Source organism: Mixophyes fleayi, chromosome 3 (assembly GCF_038048845.1).
Source record: "Mixophyes fleayi isolate aMixFle1 chromosome 3, aMixFle1.hap1, whole genome shotgun sequence".
Classification (NCBI taxonomy): domain Eukaryota; kingdom Metazoa; phylum Chordata; class Amphibia; order Anura; family Limnodynastidae; genus Mixophyes; species Mixophyes fleayi.
In genome coordinates this window covers 113,479,070-113,499,691 of record NC_134404.1, presented here as the reverse complement: position 1 = coordinate 113,499,691, position 20,622 = coordinate 113,479,070, and positions in this window count along the sequence as shown.

Genomic DNA, 20,622 nt, shown 5'->3' with positions numbered 1-20,622 from the left:
TGAGGCATGAAGGATGGCTGAGACAGGAGGTATGAGGGATGGCTGAGACAGGAGTGATGAGGGATTGCTGAGACGTGAGGTATGAGGCATGAAGGATGGCTGATCTCACTAAATGTTTCAATCAGCTAGGGATCTGTAGAACAGTTATTAGAGACTTTTCAGGTAAGATTTTTTTTTTTTATTATTATTAATAATGAATTAAAAGTTTGTGAAATACTTGTGTTACGAATATTGTAAAAATAAATCTATGTTTTGTTCTTTTAGGGGCATATTGAATTGTTGAGTTTCCCAGCGGCGTTAAAAGTATTACCGTTATTACAGTAGTACTAAGCCGGATTTCAGCTCGCAGCATCCTGAGCTGCGAGCTGAAATCCAGCATGAAAGGTACCGTAATAATGGTATTTACGTGCACTATTACCGTAATGACGGTAATAGTGCGCACATCGCTTTACTTTTACATGTAACGCCAACAATTGAATATGCCCCTTAGTGTAGTAATTTTCCTTTTCCAACTTATTTCCTCATTTACACTATTATACATTAAGATATGCAGTGAACAAAAGTGTCAGTATTTAAAAATAGTTATTTTAAAAACAAGGGGTACAATTTATAGAAATGGGTTGAAAAGGGGTATACAAGTCGAAAAAGGTACCACTTGTCTATAAGGTTTCTCCTTTAATTGCTATGTAGGGTATTGTCCAAATGAAACAACTCCGGTAGCTGAATTAATTGCAGTAAGGATATAAATGTAGTTGTAATTACGTTATAATGGTTACTCACAGATGTCTCCATGCTCATATACACACCGTCCTGCACTCAGTTCCACAGTAAGGGTATGATAACCACTTCAACGTAGCCCTATAGTTAGTAAATGACAGTCCCGATAACATGACTCAAAGTCATTAATTACACTTCATATGGCGGATTCTCCACAAATAGCAAATTGAATGAAGAACATTAAAGAAGGGAATGCCTCTTTTAAAAGGTGGCATACTTATTGTAAATGAATGAATTGACACTTGAATGCAAATGAATTGAAGACACTTACCCTTAAGGGGCTTAAAATAGACAGAACTAGCCTTCTAACTTTAGCAACATGATAGATTTATTACGTATAATATATTTTTTTACAATGAGTATACCACCTTTAAAAGAGGCATATATGTAGACACACTGTAGCATTATGCTTATAAATTTATTAAGTATATAGTTTCCACACATGAGCTATCTACAACAGATACCAAAATGTGCATTTAAACCACATTTCCCTAATAAGCACTAGGGACAATAGGCACTAAGGATGTAAATGTCTAGGTAGGCCCTTTAGGGATTATCGCAATTTATGTAAAAATAACAATTTTCACTGCTTTTAAGTCTAATTCAGAACCAGTAACTTGGATCCTAAATTATTATAACACGCAGTGGTACATATACACAGTTATTGTATATTGGGTAGTACACGATTATATATACACAAAAGTCCTTAAGCAGCACCAAATACCCATATTTTGGTATTACTATTTTTAGAGAGGAAGGACAACTCAGATGTTTGAGTATAGGCAGCAGCTTATATGAGTGTTGCGCTTCCCAGAGCGCCCATCTCTTGCAATTGTATATGTACTACTTCTTTTCTATTTGCCATTGTATTGGGATATTACCACTCTCCTATGTGACAGCTGCTGCCAATTGGTATATTTATACAACTAGTTTAGGAGCACTGTCTGCGGTGTGTGTGTGGAGTACGGCCAGTAATAACTATCCTTGTGACACAAACATTGGTAGTCAGCACATCTACGTGTCCTTGTAAAATACACAGCAGAATGCCCCAACACACAAATAAAACAGATTTTTTCCTCAGTCTGCTCTTTGCAGGAGTTCTGACCACTACCCCTTTAGGACCATCCATTTTCATACTTAGTAAACTTATCTTCTAAAATACAGCTTATTCCAGTCGTACTTATGTCTTATATTACAGCATGTATCAATATAATATCATTTAGATTTTTATAACATTTATTGAAATGCGTCTAAAAATGTTGTAAAAAAAATGCAGCAAAGAACATAATAAGCTGCAAATTAGCTGAGGTGCAGTGCAAACTCCTCTTTGCTAGTGCTATGTGCCTCGATTTGTGTAGGTGTGCCTAGTGGTGGTACTCGTTACCACAGCACTCTCAACCCCAACATGGTTTTAACAGACAGGGTAATAACGAAGCCTATAAGCACTACAGTAGTAAAATTACTACTTACCATATTTCCGACATACAGTTTTTCTGGAGCTTGAAATAAACGTTCAGACTCCATTCCGATTGGCCTAAACACCTACAGCATTAAATGACGTCATTAAGTATGGACAGACTGCAAATGGCGGTTTTAAAGCGGCAATACCCGGACTCCAAGCCTGTAGGGGTCCGGGTATTGCCGCTTTAAAACCGCCAATACAAAGCAGCATGCAAATGCAGAAATCTGCAGGCAGGTCCTGACACCCGTTTTAGTTTATACACTGCCCATCCGAGGGATCTCCCAGTACAACATGTTCATTGACATCTGTGAGGACACCGGGGATAGAACCAAAGCTCACTAGATACCCTGTCCTCTAGGTTCACAGGTCACACAGGTAAGGAGACAGGAAAGAAATAATAATCCCTTTTATTAAACAAAGTGTACACACTTAGTAAAATACAACAGTGCTCCCCAAGGAGAAACTTGTTCCCCCACCAAATATATCAAGTGTCAGAAAATCACCAGTGCAAGTAAAAACTCCCCAACAAAGTCCCCAGCAGGTTACCTCCAAGCACAGAGTCCTAGCAGGCCCAAACTCCTGGTAATAACATCCACAGCTGACAATCCAAGTGGGCCACGGTTCCTGATCCTTAAGGTGGGTCTGTGTATCTTGCTGATCCCAGCCGCTCGGACAACTCTCCACCAGCTTGGTGGGACCCTGGGTATAGTCTCCCTACCGATGTAGGCTCACCAATTCCCCAGAATCTGCAAGTGTCTCCCGATGGAGTGGTAACAGAATCAGTCCTAGAGGTACCCTGTCTGATCTCTGTCAAGAAGCTCCTGCCTTAAGCATTCCTTTAAGGCCCTGCGAGAATACGGTTACTCTCCAACAGTCCAAGTGCTCACTGTCTCCAGATTCTCCAACAACTCCCCTTTTGTCTCTTCCACAACCCCCCACTCATTGTCCTCTTGTGATTGGTGGTGTGAAGAGTTTGGGTGGTAACAGGGGTGGAAATAGTGCATGACATCAGTGGTCTCCCCTCCTGCGGTGATGGTGCCATTCGGACTGCGTTGCAGACTTGCTAGAACAATAGTTAGCAAACAGGGAGAGACCCCCTCCTGATTTTAGATAAGGTCCTGACCCTCCTCTTTTTAACCCGTTCCACTACTTTTTGATGTCACAGGGTCCACAGCTGATTCACACTTCCTGTGAGCTGCCTCTCCCCTCCCTCTCTGGACACCACAGCAATAACAGATCTGGCCACCGGGCGGCATTTAATAACAGAGTGGGCCATGGTTGTTCAGTTGGCCCACTGAGGACAGACCGGGTTGGCAGGATATTCTCAATATAAGGCCCGGGTCTGTCACAACATCTTTTTGGGATAAATCAAATTGTGTATTCTCTCATTCCTGGAAGTTTACCATAAATATGCCTGCAGCATCATAAACAAATCTATTAAGATAGAAGAATAAATGTAGATTAAAACTGTTAATTTAATATAGAGACATGTTAAGTACAATTTGGAAAGAGATTTAGATCTGTGGGTCACTTCCAATAATACATTAGGGTTCTGTTTTTGTCCCCTCTAGGCCAATTGGTGTGTGATCCCCGTCAAAATTAGTGATAATAAACTAAAGCCTTAGCTTGTTGAAAGTTTAATCAGGTTGGCTATTTTTTTCTTGGTTCTTGTAGGACAGTCCACCAGCAGTGAGAGGCAGGAACTCACAGCCTCCTCCCAGGCTGTGAGCTTTTACAACAAACCTAAATGCCATGCTGCTAACACTGTGGGGTTAGCCCCCAGCCCTGACTGTCTCGGCTACCTGTTTGTCAGCCTACGGCTGGATGCTTATGGTGACAGACAAGGTGCATACCAGTCAGGGTAGGTGGCTGATCTGTTCCTCCTCCCTATTGGTTTGCCTGGATTACTTATCCTCTTCCTCTCTGCTCATCTCCACTACTCCTCTCCTGCTCCTCCCTTCACCTCCCCTTCCCTCCACACCTGTTCTCACTTTTCTCTCTAGTTTAAATTACAGAAACTGTTATACGCTGGAATCGGTTCTAGGTTTCTGGAATGTGGCTGTGAATCAATATCATGTCAAAATTACCCTTTATTTAACCTGAATTTCAGTACAACCCTTTTTTTTTCAATGAAAGCCGATTATAGTCTGCCTGTCAATGAAGTGTTGTTGTTATTCAATGGAGAATGTTTATTTTCAAGTCTGATGAAGCAAGCAATTTGGCTCTGACAGCTTTCATTAATGAAGCAATAACTTGGCAGGCTTTGCAGCTAAGCCTCCACTGACTGCCCCCGCTACTATCTCTGAAGAGAATGAACTCATGCTTTGTGACGGGTTGTGGGGATGCTCCATTTCTTTCAAAATGCTTAGCTTGCAGAGATTTAAACGCACAGGGATTAGTGTTCAGAGAAGAGTGACCACCTTCATAATCAAATGAGGACTTTAGGGGTTGAAACTGGGATCCATTTTTATAAGTGTTTAAAAAAAAAATAGCATAATTATTATTATATCCTATAATTATAGTTTATTATTATAATCTAGGATACCATGTTTATATAAATAATAAACATGTTTTGTTTACATTGAATATATTCAGTAATTTAAAAATGGGTTGAATTCTAATATTTATACTTATAAAAGGAATAGGTGCAGTTATCGTAAAGACGTGCATATACATAGGCAATGTCAGGCGCCGCTCGGCGGCCGCCCGCCCGTCCATACAAGAACGTCTGGTTGCCTAGCAACCAGACGCGTCATTTCCCCTTCCTCCCGGCCGGCCAGCCCAGACCCAGAAGCGTCTCCGTTGCTAGGCAACGGGACGCTGCAGATATAGAGCGCTACGGCGCTGCCCTATGACTAGCGCTACGGCGCTACAGCTATTACAGCACCACTAGTGCTGAGGGCATTGGTTAGCAGCCCTATTTAAGTGCCTCTGACCTCACCTCCTGTGCCAGAGTTTCAGGTCCTTTCCTGTCCTCCAGCGTTCCAGTGTTCCTGTGTCTATCTGTTTCCTGACCCTTGCCTTCCTCCAGTTTATTGCCGTTTGCCTGTGACCATTGTGACCCGGATTGCCTTGACTACCCCTTTGGATCTCCCTTTGTACCTCGCTGTCAGAACGTTATCGACCCGGCTTGACTCACACCCCGTTTGTATTCTCCTTGTGTACCTGCATTACCCGCATCATTGCTGAACCCGCCTGTCTGATATCCCTCTCGTGCTTCGCTATCCGACTCGTGGAAGGACCGCGACCTGCGTGTTTCCTGCAGCCAAGTCCATACCTCCTTGCGGGGGTCCCTGGTGAACACCAGGGGCACGTTAGACTCCGCGCCTTCCTCCGAGTAGTGCCAACGATAGCAGGTACGCTATACTAGTCGTGACAGTAAACTCTGGCGATGACTACCGAAGGAACGGGGGAACCCTCAGCCCGGGACCTTCTCATTCATTTGGCTCAGCGAGTAGAACAGCAAGAAGCAGCCCAAGCACATCTCCTACAATGTGTTCAAGGTATCGCTACACGCTTCGATGCCTTACAAGGCTCCCTGCCTGCTGCTCCTGCCATTACCACCGCCCCAGGGGCGTCCGCCAGTGTGGTTACGGTATCCACTGCAACTTCTGGCATGCGTATCCCCACACCTGAAAAATACGATGAAGATCCCAAGAAATGCAGGGGTTTCTTGAACCAGTGCTCCATCCAGTTTGAGTGCAATGCAGGAGCATTTCCTTCAGAGCGAACGAAGGTGGCGTTTATGATCTCCCTCCTGAGTGGTCAAGCACTAGCCTGGGCTTCGCCTTTGTGGGAAAATGGAGACCCTCTTCTTAATAACACCGGCTCCTTTATTGAAGCTTTCAGGAGAGTCTTCGATGACCCTGGGAGAGTAGCCTCTGCGGCCACCAGCTTGCTGAACCTGCGTCAAGGCAACTTATCTGTTGGGCAATATGCCATCCAGTTCCGGACCTTAGCGTCAGAGCTGAAATGGAACAACGAGGCGCTGGTCGCAACTTTTTGGCAAGGTCTAATCGACCGTATTAAGGACGAACTAATTTCTCGGGATCTTCCCTCTGATCTTGATACCCTAATTGCGCTATGCATTAAAGTAGACCTACGTTATCAAGAACGCACCCAGGAACGTCCTGTCCCTAAGCGAGTGGTTCCTCGTCTGGCTCCTCAATTTCAAAACCTAGTTTTGCCTATGGATGAACCCATGCAAGTAGGACGGTCTCGTTTATCCCCAGAAGAAAGAGAGAGGCGCTTCAGGCAGCGTCTCTGCCTTTACTGTGGCGATTCCGGACATGTTCTCAAGGTCTGTCCTAAGAAACCGGGAAACCCGTCCTCCTAAACGGTAGCAGGGAGGCCGGTTTAGGAGTATCCACAGTTGCTCCCTACTCAAAAAACACCCCTGAGCTTCTTATGGCAGTCACCCTGAGCACCCCTAGAGGTCCCTTCTCCACCACGGCCTTTGTGGATTCTGGCTCCTCCGGGAACTTCATTTCTGCCACTCTCATTGCTGGGCTTCAAATTCCAACTCTCCCCTTGCCTCAACCATTATCGTTAACAGCAGTAGATGGGAACCGTGTCAGCAGTGGCTCCATCTCCTACATCACGTCACCTATTCGGTTAATGGTTGGAGTCCTCCATAGCGAGATGATTCAGTTGTTGGTGTTGCCAAAATCCATCAATCCCATTATCTTGGGGCTTCCATGGCTACGAAGACACTCTCCGCAGATGGATTGGGACCGAGCTCAGGTTACTCGTTGGGGTACAGAATGTCATCATAGATGTCTACCTAGTGTTCTGCCTCCTGATTCCCAAGTTGTTGCTCAGTCCACGGTTACGGAAGTTAGCCTTCCAGCTGCATACACCGACTTCCAAGATGTATTCAGTAAAACGGAGGCCGAGTTATTACCTCCCCATCGGCCCTGGGATTGCTCCATCACTTTGCTTCCCGATCAACCTATACCCAAGGGGCGAACGTATCCCCTTTCTCGCCCAGAGACCCTGGCAATGTCCCAATATATCAAGGAGAATCTGGAACGTGGTTTTATTCGCAAGTCTACCTCTCCTGCTGGGGCTGGATTCTTCTTTGTCAAAAAAAAAGACGGGTCCCTGCGCCCATGCATTGACTATAGACCCCTGAATCGTATTACCATCAAGAATCGGTACCCGTTACCTCTTATCTCTGACCTATTTGACAGAATCAGCGGGGCTCAAGTGTTTACTAAATTAGACCTACGAGGGGCCTACAACCTCATACGTATAAAGAAGGGTGACGAGTGGAAGACCGCCTTCAATACGAGGGATGGGCATTTTGAATACCTGGTAATGCCCTTCGGTCTTTGCAATGCCCCCGCCATCTTCCAGAATTTCGTTAACGACATCTTTCAAGATCTATTGTACACCTCCGTAGTCGTTTATCTAGACGACATCCTAGTGTTTTCTAAAGACTTGAGCTCTCATCAAGAACAAGTGAGGGAGGTCTTACGAAGACTGCGCAAATATCATCTTTATTGCAAATTGGAAAAATGTGTTTTTGAAGTTCTCCAAGTGTCCTTCCTTGGGTTCATTGTGTCCGGCTCCGGGTTACAGATGGATCCCACCAAGGTGTCATCCATCTTGAATTGGCCTCAACCGCAGAGTCTTAAAAGTATCCAAAGATTCATTGGATTCGCCAATTATTATCGACAGTTCATCCAAGATTTCTCGTCCATCATTGCTCCAATTACAGCATTAACTAGGAGATCTGCCAATCCTAAGATATGGTCTCCAGAAGCTGTTTCTGCCTTCACTATTCTGAAGAAAGCCTTTTCCTCTGCCTCTGTGCTCTCTCAGCCGGATCAACAGCGACCTTTCTTTGTGGAGGTGGACGCCTCTTCAATAGGCATTGGAGCCGTGTTATTCCAAAAGACACCTTCAGGTACCCACTCTCCATGCGGGTTCTTCTCCAGACGATTTCTTCCCAACGAGATTAATTACGGAATCGGAGACAAGGAGCTTCTCGCTATTAAAGCAGCCTTGGAGGAATGGCGGCACCTATTAGAGGGAGCCCTATATCCAGTTACCATCTTTACAGACCACCGAAATTTGACATTCATTCGGGAAGCTCGCTGTCTGAATCCTCGGCAGGCCCGCTGGGCATCATTCTTTGCTCGCTTCAACATGATTCTTACCTTCTGTCCAGGTGCTAAGAATGGGCGGGCAGACGCTCTATCTCGTTCTTTTGATGATACAGACCGCCTGAACCCATCAATTCCTCATTGCATTATTGACCCTTCGAACATCATTGCTATTACCAATACGGTGAAGGATGTTCCGCCCACAGGACGATCATTTGTGGAACCACAATTACGACTCAAGGTGTTGCGTTGGGCCCATTCGTCCCGTATCGCGGGTCACGCGGGCATAAAGAAGACCACATTCCTTCTCTGCCGTCGGTTCTGGTGGCCTACCATACGCGCTGATATACGGGACTTTATTGCAGCATGTACCATTTGTGCCCAACACAAAACTTCCAGGAAGGTCCCTGCTGGGTTGCTCCAGCCCCTACCTACGCCGGATGCTCCCTGGGAGAGTATAGCCATGGATTTTATTACTGACCTTCCCTGCAGTTCTGGATTCAATACTATCTGGGTTGTCATTGACCGATTTTCTAAAATGGTGCATTTTATTCCTCTTTCAGGTCTACCTTCAGCCAGTCACTTAGCCGACACATTTATCAAGGAGATCTTCAGACTTCATGGCTGCCCTAAGGAAATTATCTCTGACAGGGGAGTGCAATTCATCTCCCGGTTCTGGAGGGCTTTCTGTAAAAAACTGGGTACGGAGTTAAAATTCTCATCGGGATATCACCCCCAGACCAATGGTCAGACCGAGCGGATCAACCAGGATTTAGAGACTTTTCTCCGTTGCTTTACCGCTGATAATCAAAGCAGATGGTCGCAATTCCTTCCCTGGGCAGAATTCTCACACAATCACCATGTCCATGAATCTACCGGGTTTTCTCCATTCTTTATTGTGACTGGGATGCATCCTATTATCCCAGATCCATTTCCCAATTCTTCCTCCTCTGTTCCAGCGGTGGACTCACTTTATCGAGAATTCTCTATCATTTGGGCCACAACCAAAGCAGCTCTACAAAAGGCATCACAGCACCATAAGATCTTTGCAGATCGCCACCGTAGGGCTACTCCCCTATTGAAGGTAGGGGATCAAGTATGGCTTTCCACTAAAGACTTAAAACTCAAAGTACCATCTATGAAAATGGCTCCACGTTTTATTGGTCCTTACATCATCTCACAAGTTATTAATCCAGTGTGTGTTAAACTAAAGCTACCGGCTTCTTTACGATGTCATAATACTTTTCACGTGTCCCTACTCCGGCCATTGGTGCTTAACAGGTTCTTTGTACCTCCATCTCGACCTCCTCCGGTTCAAACCTCCTCTGGAACAGAGTTTGAGATCAGCCGGATCCTGGATGTCCGCATTCGCTACGGGCAACAACAGTTCCTTGTGCACTGGAAGGGATTTGGCCCGGAAGAAAGATCTTGGGTGGATAAACCGGACCTTCACGCTCCTCAATTACTCAAGAGATTCCTCCAAACAAGGGGAGAAGGAGGAGGGCATACTGTCAGGCGCCGCTCGGCGGCCGCCCGCCCGTCCATACAAGAACGTCTGGTTGCCTAGCAACCAGACGCGTCATTTCCCCTTCCTCCCGGCCGGCCAGCCCAGACCCAGAAGCGTCTCCGTTGCTAGGCAACGGGACGCTGCAGATATAGAGCGCTACGGCGCTGCCCTATGACTAGCGCTACGGCGCTACAGCTATTACAGCACCACTAGTGCTGAGGGCATTGGTTAGCAGCCCTATTTAAGTGCCTCTGACCTCACCTCCTGTGCCAGAGTTTCAGGTCCTTTCCTGTCCTCCAGCGTTCCAGTGTTCCTGTGTCTATCTGTTTCCTGACCCTTGCCTTCCTCCAGTTTATTGCCGTTTGCCTGTGACCATTGTGACCCGGATTGCCTTGACTACCCCTTTGGATCTCCCTTTGTACCTCGCTGTCAGAACGTTATCGACCCGGCTTGACTCACACCCCGTTTGTATTCTCCTTGTGTACCTGCATTACCCGCATCATTGCTGAACCCGCCTGTCTGATATCCCTCTCGTGCTTCGCTATCCGACTCGTGGAAGGACCGCGACCTGCGTGTTTCCTGCAGCCAAGTCCATACCTCCTTGCGGGGGTCCCTGGTGAACACCAGGGGCACGTTAGACTCCGCGCCTTCCTCCGAGTAGTGCCAACGATAGCAGGTACGCTATACTAGTCGTGACAGGCAAGCTATGGGGAGAATATAACTGCCTGTATTCCCCCTCATGCAGTATAGCTGGTCACGCAGTATGGCTGGTCACGCAGTATGGCTGATCACGCAGTATGGCTGGTCACGCAGAATGGCTGATCACGCAGTATGGCTGGTCACGCAGTATGGCTGGTCACGCAGTATAGCTGGTCACGCAGTATGGCTGGTCACGCAGTATGGCTGATCACGCAGTATGGCTGGTCACGCAGTATAGCTGGTCACGCAGTATGGCTGGTCACGCAGTATGGCTGATCACGCAGTATGGCTGGTCACGCAGTATGGCTGGTCACGCAATATGGCTGATCACGCAGTATGGCTGGTTACGCAGTATGGCTGGTCATGCAGTATGGCTGATCACGCAGTATGGCTGGTCACGCAGTATGGCTGATCACGCAGTATGGCTGGTCACGCAGTATGGCTGATCACGCAGTATGGCTGATCACGCAGTATGGCTGGTCATGCAGTATGGCTGATCACGCAGTATGGCTGGTCATGCAGTATGGCTGATCACGCAGTATGGCTGGTCACGCAGTATGGCTGATCACGCAGTATGGCTGGTCACGCAGTATGGCTGATCACGCAGTATGGCTGGTCACGCAGTATGGTCGCCATGCCGTTGGACATAATATTGTCATTGGAAACAATATTAAAATGGAAAACATGGAATCCTCCTGGTCATAATCCCAATCTGAAAATCCTGCACTTATCTTGACATTTTACAAAAATAGTTAAGGAATCACATGGTATTAAACCATTTACACATCCTGTTAAAAGCATTCGGAAGTTTCAAAAAAAAGATATGATGAAGACTTGTATGGGGATAGATGCACTTAAATGCCAGACTTGTAGGCTTACATTGCACTTACCTTTAATGGTTAAAGTTTTCCCTGGCCGGTTTTGAAATTATATCTAATTATATCCAATATGCTCCATAGGGAGTTGCAAAATAAACCTTTATAGCATCCAAGAATGGGAGCGCTCCCTCTTGCTTCAGGAAATCCCTCCATCCTGCCCTGTCACGATCTGTCTGTTAATTATGTATTGTTTTTATAAAAAAAAAATTCCCTATTCAGACGAGGCACAGTCGACGGAAAGCAGTGCAGTCAGTGACCAATACATGGTGCAGGAGTTTATGTTTGGCCATAGGATTCTTCCCCATCACTCTATATCTCTTTTAGGGTCCTTTCTGAGAAGGCCGTGGGCATTATTTCAGCGAACGTGCCCTTTGAGGCCAGAGGGAGTGTCGTCCCTATACCGCCGTAGTAAGCACCTGGGATTCTGGACCGGTTGGCCTTCCCTATGTGTGATTTGTAGTATAAGCTTGGTAGTTGAACTTGCATTATTTTCTTTGCCACCATCATTTATACAATTAAAACTGTGACTTAGTGCACCAAACTTAGTGCACCAAAACTGAGATCTGTGTCTGTGTCTTATTTTAGGTATTAAGTAGTTATATTTATTATAAGGGGTAGAAGGTGAATGTGCAGAGGGAGAATGCAAGCCGTTTGCTGTTTTAAAAAAAAAGGCATCACAGTTCTCTAAGCTTAATCCTGTTTTCCGTAGAGAGGCCTAACAATATATTGTGAAACAATATGCCCCTTCAGCAGCAAAGGGATTATTATTATTTACTGTACAAAAGCAGGTTAAACAGACCTTTTCTGCTGTATTTAATAAAATAAGCTGATTATGGAACAGTGTGTGCAATGGACTAGTTCTATGGGGCCTGTTTACCATTATTCATCTCTCCAAGTCAAAAAGGTATTATTTTATAATTTTTTATCTCAGCAATAAAAAAAAAAAAAAATGTTAATATTTAATTATATTTTATCACCCTGGCAGCTGAATGATTCTCAGCTACCAGGGAAAAAACCATACAGAGGGATAAGAGGTACTTATGGCTCTGGAGTCCCTCGTTCTGCTGACATGTGTGGGGGCCTGGCGTATGCTTTGCACTGCAAGCCCGGATTTAGGCTATTTGGGTTACTGCTACTGGTAAAAAAAATGAAATGAAAGCTTTTATACACAAAAATCTAGCTGTAGATAGGTAAAATACTAGGTAAAATAATTGCAGGATCACAGAAAAAATCAAGCATGTATGGGGTTAACGCTTGAAGTTTCCCTGCTACACGTTTCGGATTGCTCCTTCCACAGGCCACTGAGGGACCGTACAATGTATGGTCCACCTTGAGATGACATGTTCCATCCTGAAATGGTGTTAACAGAACAGGCATTGTGGTGGTAAAGAAATGGACATTACATTCCCAGTCAGTCTCCCAGACCTGCTTTTAATAAAAGCAGAGCTGGGAGAGACATAACATGGAAAGATAAAATTTGATGGCTGAAAAAAACCTACGTGTCTATCTAGTCTGCTTAATGGGAACACAGCCTTATAGAACGTCAGCGATCAGTCCCTCTTTCTACCAGACAAGGCACAGAAGAAGGGTGTACTTCCTACTAATTATAAGAACCTACCAAAAAGAATGAATATATACATTAGAGTGACAGTGGTGTTTGTGTTAGTTACTCTTAGGGGCATATTCAATTGTCGGCGGACAACGCCGAAAATCTCCCTGAGCCGCGAGCTGAAATCCAGCTTACTATTACCGTAATAACGGTAATAGTATTAACGCGGCGGGATATTCAAACAATTGAATATGCCCCTTATTGTCTTATTCAAACAGCCTGTCATCGTAGTTTAGGATAGTTTGACAAAAATATAATCAAAAAAACCAAACTAGCTATTCAGGTCAACACGATTATAGTTGACCTATTAAGTTTAAAATCTTTTGACATTGTGTGTGTTTCAGTGCAGATAGCAAGAGCAGTCAGCAGAACATGCACAAAACAAGCAAATGCTATCTAAAATAAATGTATGATACTCTGTGTTAGGAACCCCTCCAGCCGGCACAACACAACCCGGAGTCTACTCTGCCAGTCAGGTGTTCACTGGAGCCCCTGATGGTGGGGACAGACTGGGCTGCAGACTGACAGAGGGTCGTGAAGTGTGTACCGGCTGGGGAGAACCCAGGCAAGAAGAGTCAGGTCCACGCAGAGGTCAAAAGGTCGGCAGCAGGTAACAGTAACGATGAACAAGCTGAGGTCAGAGGTCACAGGCAAAGTAGTAGAACGGGTAAACGAGCCAAGGATCAGGGTCACAGGAAACACAAGCGAAGTCAAATACGAAGCCAAGGGTCATACAAGGGAAGTCAAACGTAGATACAGGAACAGGAACTGGAACAAGCAGGTCAGCAGACTGGAGCACAGAAGCTATAACCGGCAATGAGGTGGCAGACCTCATTGCCTTAAATACTTGAGACAGCCAATCAGGGCCTGGCTCAGATAGAAACCAGCCCCCTAACTTCATTAACCCGCAGGTTAGTAATTCTGTAGAGCGCATGCGCCCGGCTTCTCAATGCCGGGACGCAGCGCTGGAGCGTCTAGTCGTTGCCCCGGCAACAGCCGGGACATGAGAGGAAGTGACGTCCCGGTCGCCATAGCGACGGCCGGGACGCAGGTGAGTGAGTCGCGGCGGCTGGGCACCGCCGCGGCTCGTAACAGTACCCCCCCCTTGAGGAGGGGTCGAGGGACCCCGACATCCAGGTTTTCTTGGAAATTTTTTAAAGAACTTCTTCAACTGTTTAGGAGCATCGAGTTGTCTCCGTGGGATCCAAGACCGTTCTTCTAACCCACGATTCCTCCACTGCACTAGGAAGTGCACCTGACCTTGCACTTTTTTGGAATCCAAGATCTTCTGAACAACGTATCTTGGTGATCTGTTTGATTTTCTCTCAGGCAAATTTGAAGACTGGATTTGAGTAGGATATAATACCGGCTTCAACAGAGAACAGTGAAATGTGTTGGGAATTCTCAACGAGCCCGGAATTCTTAACCTAAATGCAACAGAATTAACCTGCTTGATGATAAGGAACGGGCCGATGAACTTGGGACCCAACTTTTTGCAAGGCTGTCTGAGTTTAATGTTTTTTGTAGACAGCCACACTCTCTGGCCCACCTTGAAGGAGCAGATGGTACGGTGGCGATCCGAAAAATATTTTGCGACAACTGAAGCCTGTTTCAGAGATGCCTGTACTTTCCTCCAGATAACTCTGAGATCTCTTGCAGTGGAACGGATCTCCTGGACACCAACTGGGTTAAGCGAATACAGGGAGTTAGATCTGGGGTGAAAACCATAATTGCAGAAAAACGGAGAAGTTTTAGTAGATGAATGACAGGAATTGTTACAGGCAAATTCCGCCCAGGGTAACAAGGAAGACCAATTATCATGGAACTCTGACGTGTAGCATCGCAAAAACTTTTCCAAGGACTGGTTAACTCTTTCGGTCTGCCCATTAGACTGAGGGTGATATGCGGATGATAAACTAACCTTGATTCCGAGAAGGGTACAGAAAGATCTCCAGAATTGCGCTATGAACTGAGAACCCCGATCGGAAACTATGTCAGTAGGGAGTCCATGGAGCCGGAAAATATGTTGAATGAATAAGACGGCCAAATCCCGAGCTGTAGGCAGTCTGGGTAAGGGAACGAAATGGGACATCTTGCTGAACCGGTCTACCACGACCCAAATGGTATTGTGTCCTGCAGAAGGTGGTAGATCCACTATAAAGTCCATGGACAAGTGGGTCCATGGTTTTGCAGGTGGTGCCAAAGGAACTAACTGGCCTATTGGGCGGATCCTAGGAACTTTGTTTCTGGCACAAACCTCACATGAGAGGACATGACTCCTGACGTCAGCAGACATAGATGGCCACCAGACTGTACAGGAAAGGATTTCTAACGTCTTGAAAATTCCAGGATGCCCTGCAACCCTACTGTTATGCGCCTCTGCAATAACCGCCTTCCTTAGATGGACTGGAACAAAGAGACGTCGCTCCGGAGTAGTATCAGGGGCTAATTTCTGGAATCTCTGAAGTGTGATACTCAGATCTTGGGTCAACCCGGCATGGATTACAGAAGGCGGAATAATCGGCTCTGGGATAGTGACTGGAATGTGGTGTGCCGAGAAACTTCTGGAAAGGGCATCTGCCCGGACATTTTTGGAGCCTGGTCGGTAGGTGATCAGGAAGTTAAACCGGGTAAAGAATAACGCCCACCGGGCCTGTCTGGGATTTAAACGTTTGGCTGACTGTATATATTGTAAATTCTTGTGATCGGTAATGACAGAGATCTGATGTGAAGCACCCTCCAACCAATGCCGCCACTCCTCGAAGGCCCATTTGATTGCCAATAGTTCTCTATTACCGACATCATAGTTGGCCTCTGCTGAAGAGAACTGACGGGAGAAATAAGCACATGGGTGCAGACGATTAGTATGAGGATCCTTCTGCGATAGGATGGCACCGGCACCGATGTCAGAAGCGTCGACCTCAAGAATAAATGTCCTAGCTGGATCCGGATGTCTAAGGACCTGAGCGGAGACAAAGGCCTTTTTCAGGCTTTCGAATGAGGCTGCTGCTTGGGACGACCAATTAGTTGGATCCATTCCTTTACGGGTCAGAGCGACAATGGGAGCCACAATGTCGGCAAAGTTGTGAATGAATCTCCTATAATAATTGGAGAAGCCCAGGAACCTCTGCACCGCCTTAAGGTTGTTGGGTTGCACCCAATCCAAAATAGCCTGGACCTTAGCTGGATCCATGGAGAATCCCTCAGAAGAGATTACATAGCCTAAAAAGGATACCCTCTGTACCTCGAACTCACACTTTTCCAGCTTAGCGTACAGGTGGTTCTCTCGTAATTTCTGTAGAACTTGTTTGACGTGAGTCTGATGGGCGGGCAAAGATCTGGAATAGATGAGGATATCATCTAAATAGACGACCACGAAACAACCAAGGAATTCCCGAAGAACTTCATTGATCAAGTCCTGGAACACTGCAGATGCATTGCTAAGGCCAAACGGCATGACCAGATACTCGTAGTGGCCAGAGTGCGAATTGAATGCCGTCTTCCACTCATCTCCTTCTTTGATACGGATGAGATTATATGCTCCGCGAAGGTCGATTTTAGTGAAGACAGTAGCCCCTCTTAGCTGATCAAACAATACCGAGATGAGCGGAAGGGGATAGGTGTTCTTGACTGTGATATGATTCAATCCCCGGTAGTCAATACAAGGTCTTAACCCTCCGTCTTTTTTTGATACAAAGAAGCATCCTGCTCCTACGGGAGACTTAGATGGCCTGATGAAGCCTCTCTCCAGGTTTTCGTCGATATACTCTTGCATGAATTTTGTTTCTGGAGCAGAAAGGGAATACAAACGCCCCTTAGGTAACTTGGAACCAGGAATAAGTTCGATGGCACAGTCAAAGTCACGATGTGGCGGTAAGGTATCAGCAGCCTTCTTGGAGAACACGTCCCAGAATTCATGATACTGTGAGGGAAGCCGCTCCGGAATAGGCTGAATCATACGCAGAGACAGTGACAAACAAGACTGTGTACAATAAGTACTCCACTTGACAATCTCTCCTTTTACCCAGTCTATGATAGGGTTATGACAGGAAAGCCATGGGTGGCCCAAGATCATAGGAACCGACGAACAATCGATCAGGAAGAAGGTGATTGACTCAGAATGGAGAGCTCCGATCTTCAACTGTAGTGGCGGGGTCTCCCAGGAAATCTTGCCACCAGGCAACGGACCTCCGTCTAAGCCACAGACAGTAATGGCAGAGTTGAGTTTTACCATCGGAATTCCGGCAGAGCGGGCAAACCCAATATCAAGGAAGTTGCCTGCAGCTCCGCTATCAATGAAGGCCGACAGGTCCACAGAGCGAGCCCGGAAGGTGAGCTGGGCAGGGATTAATACAGCATTTTTCGGGGAGATAATTTGCAGACCTAGGTGAACTTTCCCCTCATTCCCTAGGCATGGTCTTTTCCCGACTTATTTGGGCAAGAACGGGAGAAGTGGCCTTTTATGCCACAGTATAGACATAGACCTTGCGAACGTCTCCTGTCTCTCTCTTCAGAAGAGAGACGATATGCTCCTAATTGCATAGGCTCCTCACCATCCTGGGAAACAGGAACGAAGGCGGATGGAGGCGATGATGTTTCCTTTTCAGTTTTCCGCTCCTTATATCTCCTGTCAATTTTAATGGAGAGGTGCATCAGATCCTCCAGAGAACTAGGAGACGGGTATTGCACCAAAGAATCTTTAATCTGTTCAGAAAGGCCGAGACGGAACTGACTTCGTAAGGCAGGGTCGTTCCATCCACTATCAGGTGACCATCTACGGAATTCAGCGCAGTATTCTTCTGCCGACCGTCGGCCCTGTTTCAAGGACCGTAGATGAGCTTCCGCGGAGGCCACTCGATCCGGGTCATCATACAGTAGACCCAGTGCCTCGAAGAAGGAGTCTACGGACTGCATGGCCGGACTGGTCTGCGGCAAAGAAAACGCCCAGGACTGGGGGTCACCCTGTAGAAGGGAAATAATAATCCCAACTCTTTGCTGCTCTGAACCGGAGGAGCGGGGTCTCATCCGAAAATAGAGCTTGCAGCTCTCCCTGAAGTTCCGAAACAGGGTTCTATTTCCAGAGAACCGATCTGGTAAGTTCATTTTGGGTTCACAGATGGGCCCTGGAGTCGGTTGTGAAGCTTTTGTGGCTTCTTCTTGAACAGACATACGCTCAGCCAATCCCTGCATCATCTGATACAAGGACTCAACGTGGCCTGCTAGGGTTTGTGCCGGAGACGGTGTGGATCCACTTGTATCCATTCTAACCTTGTCTCCGTGAGTGGGCCGGTTATAATGTTAGGAACCCCTCCAGCCGGCACAACACAACCCGGAGTCTACTCTGCCAGTCAGGTGTTCACTGGAGCCCCTGATGGTGGAGACAGACTGGGCTGCAGACTGACAGAGGGTCGTGAAGTGTGTACCGGCTGGGGAGAACCCAGGCAAGAAGAGTCAGGTCCACGCAGAGGTCAAAAGGTCGGCAGCAGGTAACAGTAACGATGAACAAGCTGAGGTCAGAGGTCACAGGCAAAGTAGTAGAACGGGTAAACGAGCCAAGGATCAGGGTCACAGGAAACACAAGCGAAGTCAAATACGAAGCCAAGGGTCATACACGGGAAGTCAAACGTAGATACAGGAACAGGAACTGGAACAAGCAGGTCAGCAGACTGGAGCACAGAAGCTATAACCGGCAATGAGGTGGCAGACCTCATTGCCTTAAATACTTGAGACAGCCAATCAGGGCCTGGCTCAGATAGAAACCAGCCCCCTAACTTCAGTAACCCGCAGGTTAGTAATTCTGTAGAGCGCATGCGCCCGGCTTCTCAATGCCGGGACGCAGCGCTGGAGCGTCTAGTCGTTGCCCCGGCAACAGCCGGGACATGAGAGGAAGTGACGTCCCGGTCGCCATAGCGACGGCCGGGACGCAGGTGAGTGAGTCGCGGCGACTGGGCACCGCCGCGGTTTGTAACACTCTGATATAAGTAATCAGAGAACCAGAAAAGTATATTACTAACATGCAGTCCAGCAACATTGATAAATAAATTATGTCTTCACACCATTGTCAACCAAATCATTCTTATCAAGTTTTGCATCAATTTGCAAATCCAAACAGATGTCCCTAACTCAATTATGTTTTCCCAAAAATATCCTGAGAGCAAGGCCTGCTATTGCTGAGCCTCTGTTACAGAACACTGCAACACAAATATAATCTGCTATGCCACCAACTGAAGCTAGAGGTACAAGATTAAATTCAACCCACTAAACGCTTCAGTGACTTGAAGAACAACAAGTCATCAACAGCAACACACCAAGCCATGAATTAATTAGGGAGAGGATCCGTTCTGTTTTATGCAGCCTACTTAATCCTTTTGAAATGGTAACAAGTGAAGTGAGTTCAGACACTGCTCAAATCTTGTCACTCATTAAACTTGTAGAAAAGCAATGGGAGAATCTGGATAAAAACAAGTGGTTCAAGTATCTTAGCTTTGCACTGCAAGTTCATTATTTAAATCATCAGGACTGTCATTCGCTCAGCACCATTTATTTCTTGCTGTGTGCACTAACCTTGTATGAGCTCCATCTGGTGGTCAGCCTCATAACCTCATAATTTTTTTAAGCTGTGTTTTGAGTTGACCCTTTAAGATATCATCCTTTCACTGAAAGGAAGACTAGTGCATCCTGGGAGTAAGAAATTCCATTTTAGTATATTGTGCTGTGAAAAGGAAAGAGCATTATGCATTCTCTCACTTGCTGCAGCATCACTGGTATGCTCATAGACCTAGTTCTCTTGCCACTACATGGGCAGGCATTTTGGAAGCCGAAACTTGAGCTTCCAGCTCTACTTTCTATAAAAATTAAAATTAGGTAAAAAATATAAAACAAAATAGATAGATATTATATACAAGTTAACCCTTGCATGATACTCATGCATTCTAGTCAAATCAAGCTACTTAAGGTGTTAAAAAGGTTCTTGTCATGCATTTGGGGCTAGGCCAGGCCTCCTCAGGGAGAGAGCGTTACTTCCCGACGTAAGCGCCCTTTTTTAACGTGGTTTTGTCCACATGTCACCACCTCATCATTCTTCTCCATCACCTCATCCTTCATCTTCATCGCCACATCCTTAATCTCCATCGTCTTACTGTTCTAAAACCTCTCAATACACAACGTTTCTGCTAAACACCTTATCACTGTGCTCAATCAGTCTTACTTGAAGGGCAGTATTCATATCCTGCACTTTCACATCACTGCTTCTCCGTACTTGTGAAAATGCGACATACAATTGTCCATGACCAAACACAGGCTCTGGTAAACAAATACCCACACGGTCAAGAGTTTGAGCCCTCAACTGGTAAATTTAGCCTTTACTACCCCTCCCACAGGGGGAAGGGGGGATGATGGAAGTTAACTGACTTCACTATTATAATTTTTTTGTCAAATAATGTCAGTATACCAAATTTCAGGTCAATTGGATGAGCCCTTTCTGAGAAAATAGTTTTTTCCACCCACACACACACACTAACACACGCCGCTAGGCTTATATATATTAGATATATGCACACGCTATATTGACAAAAGTATTT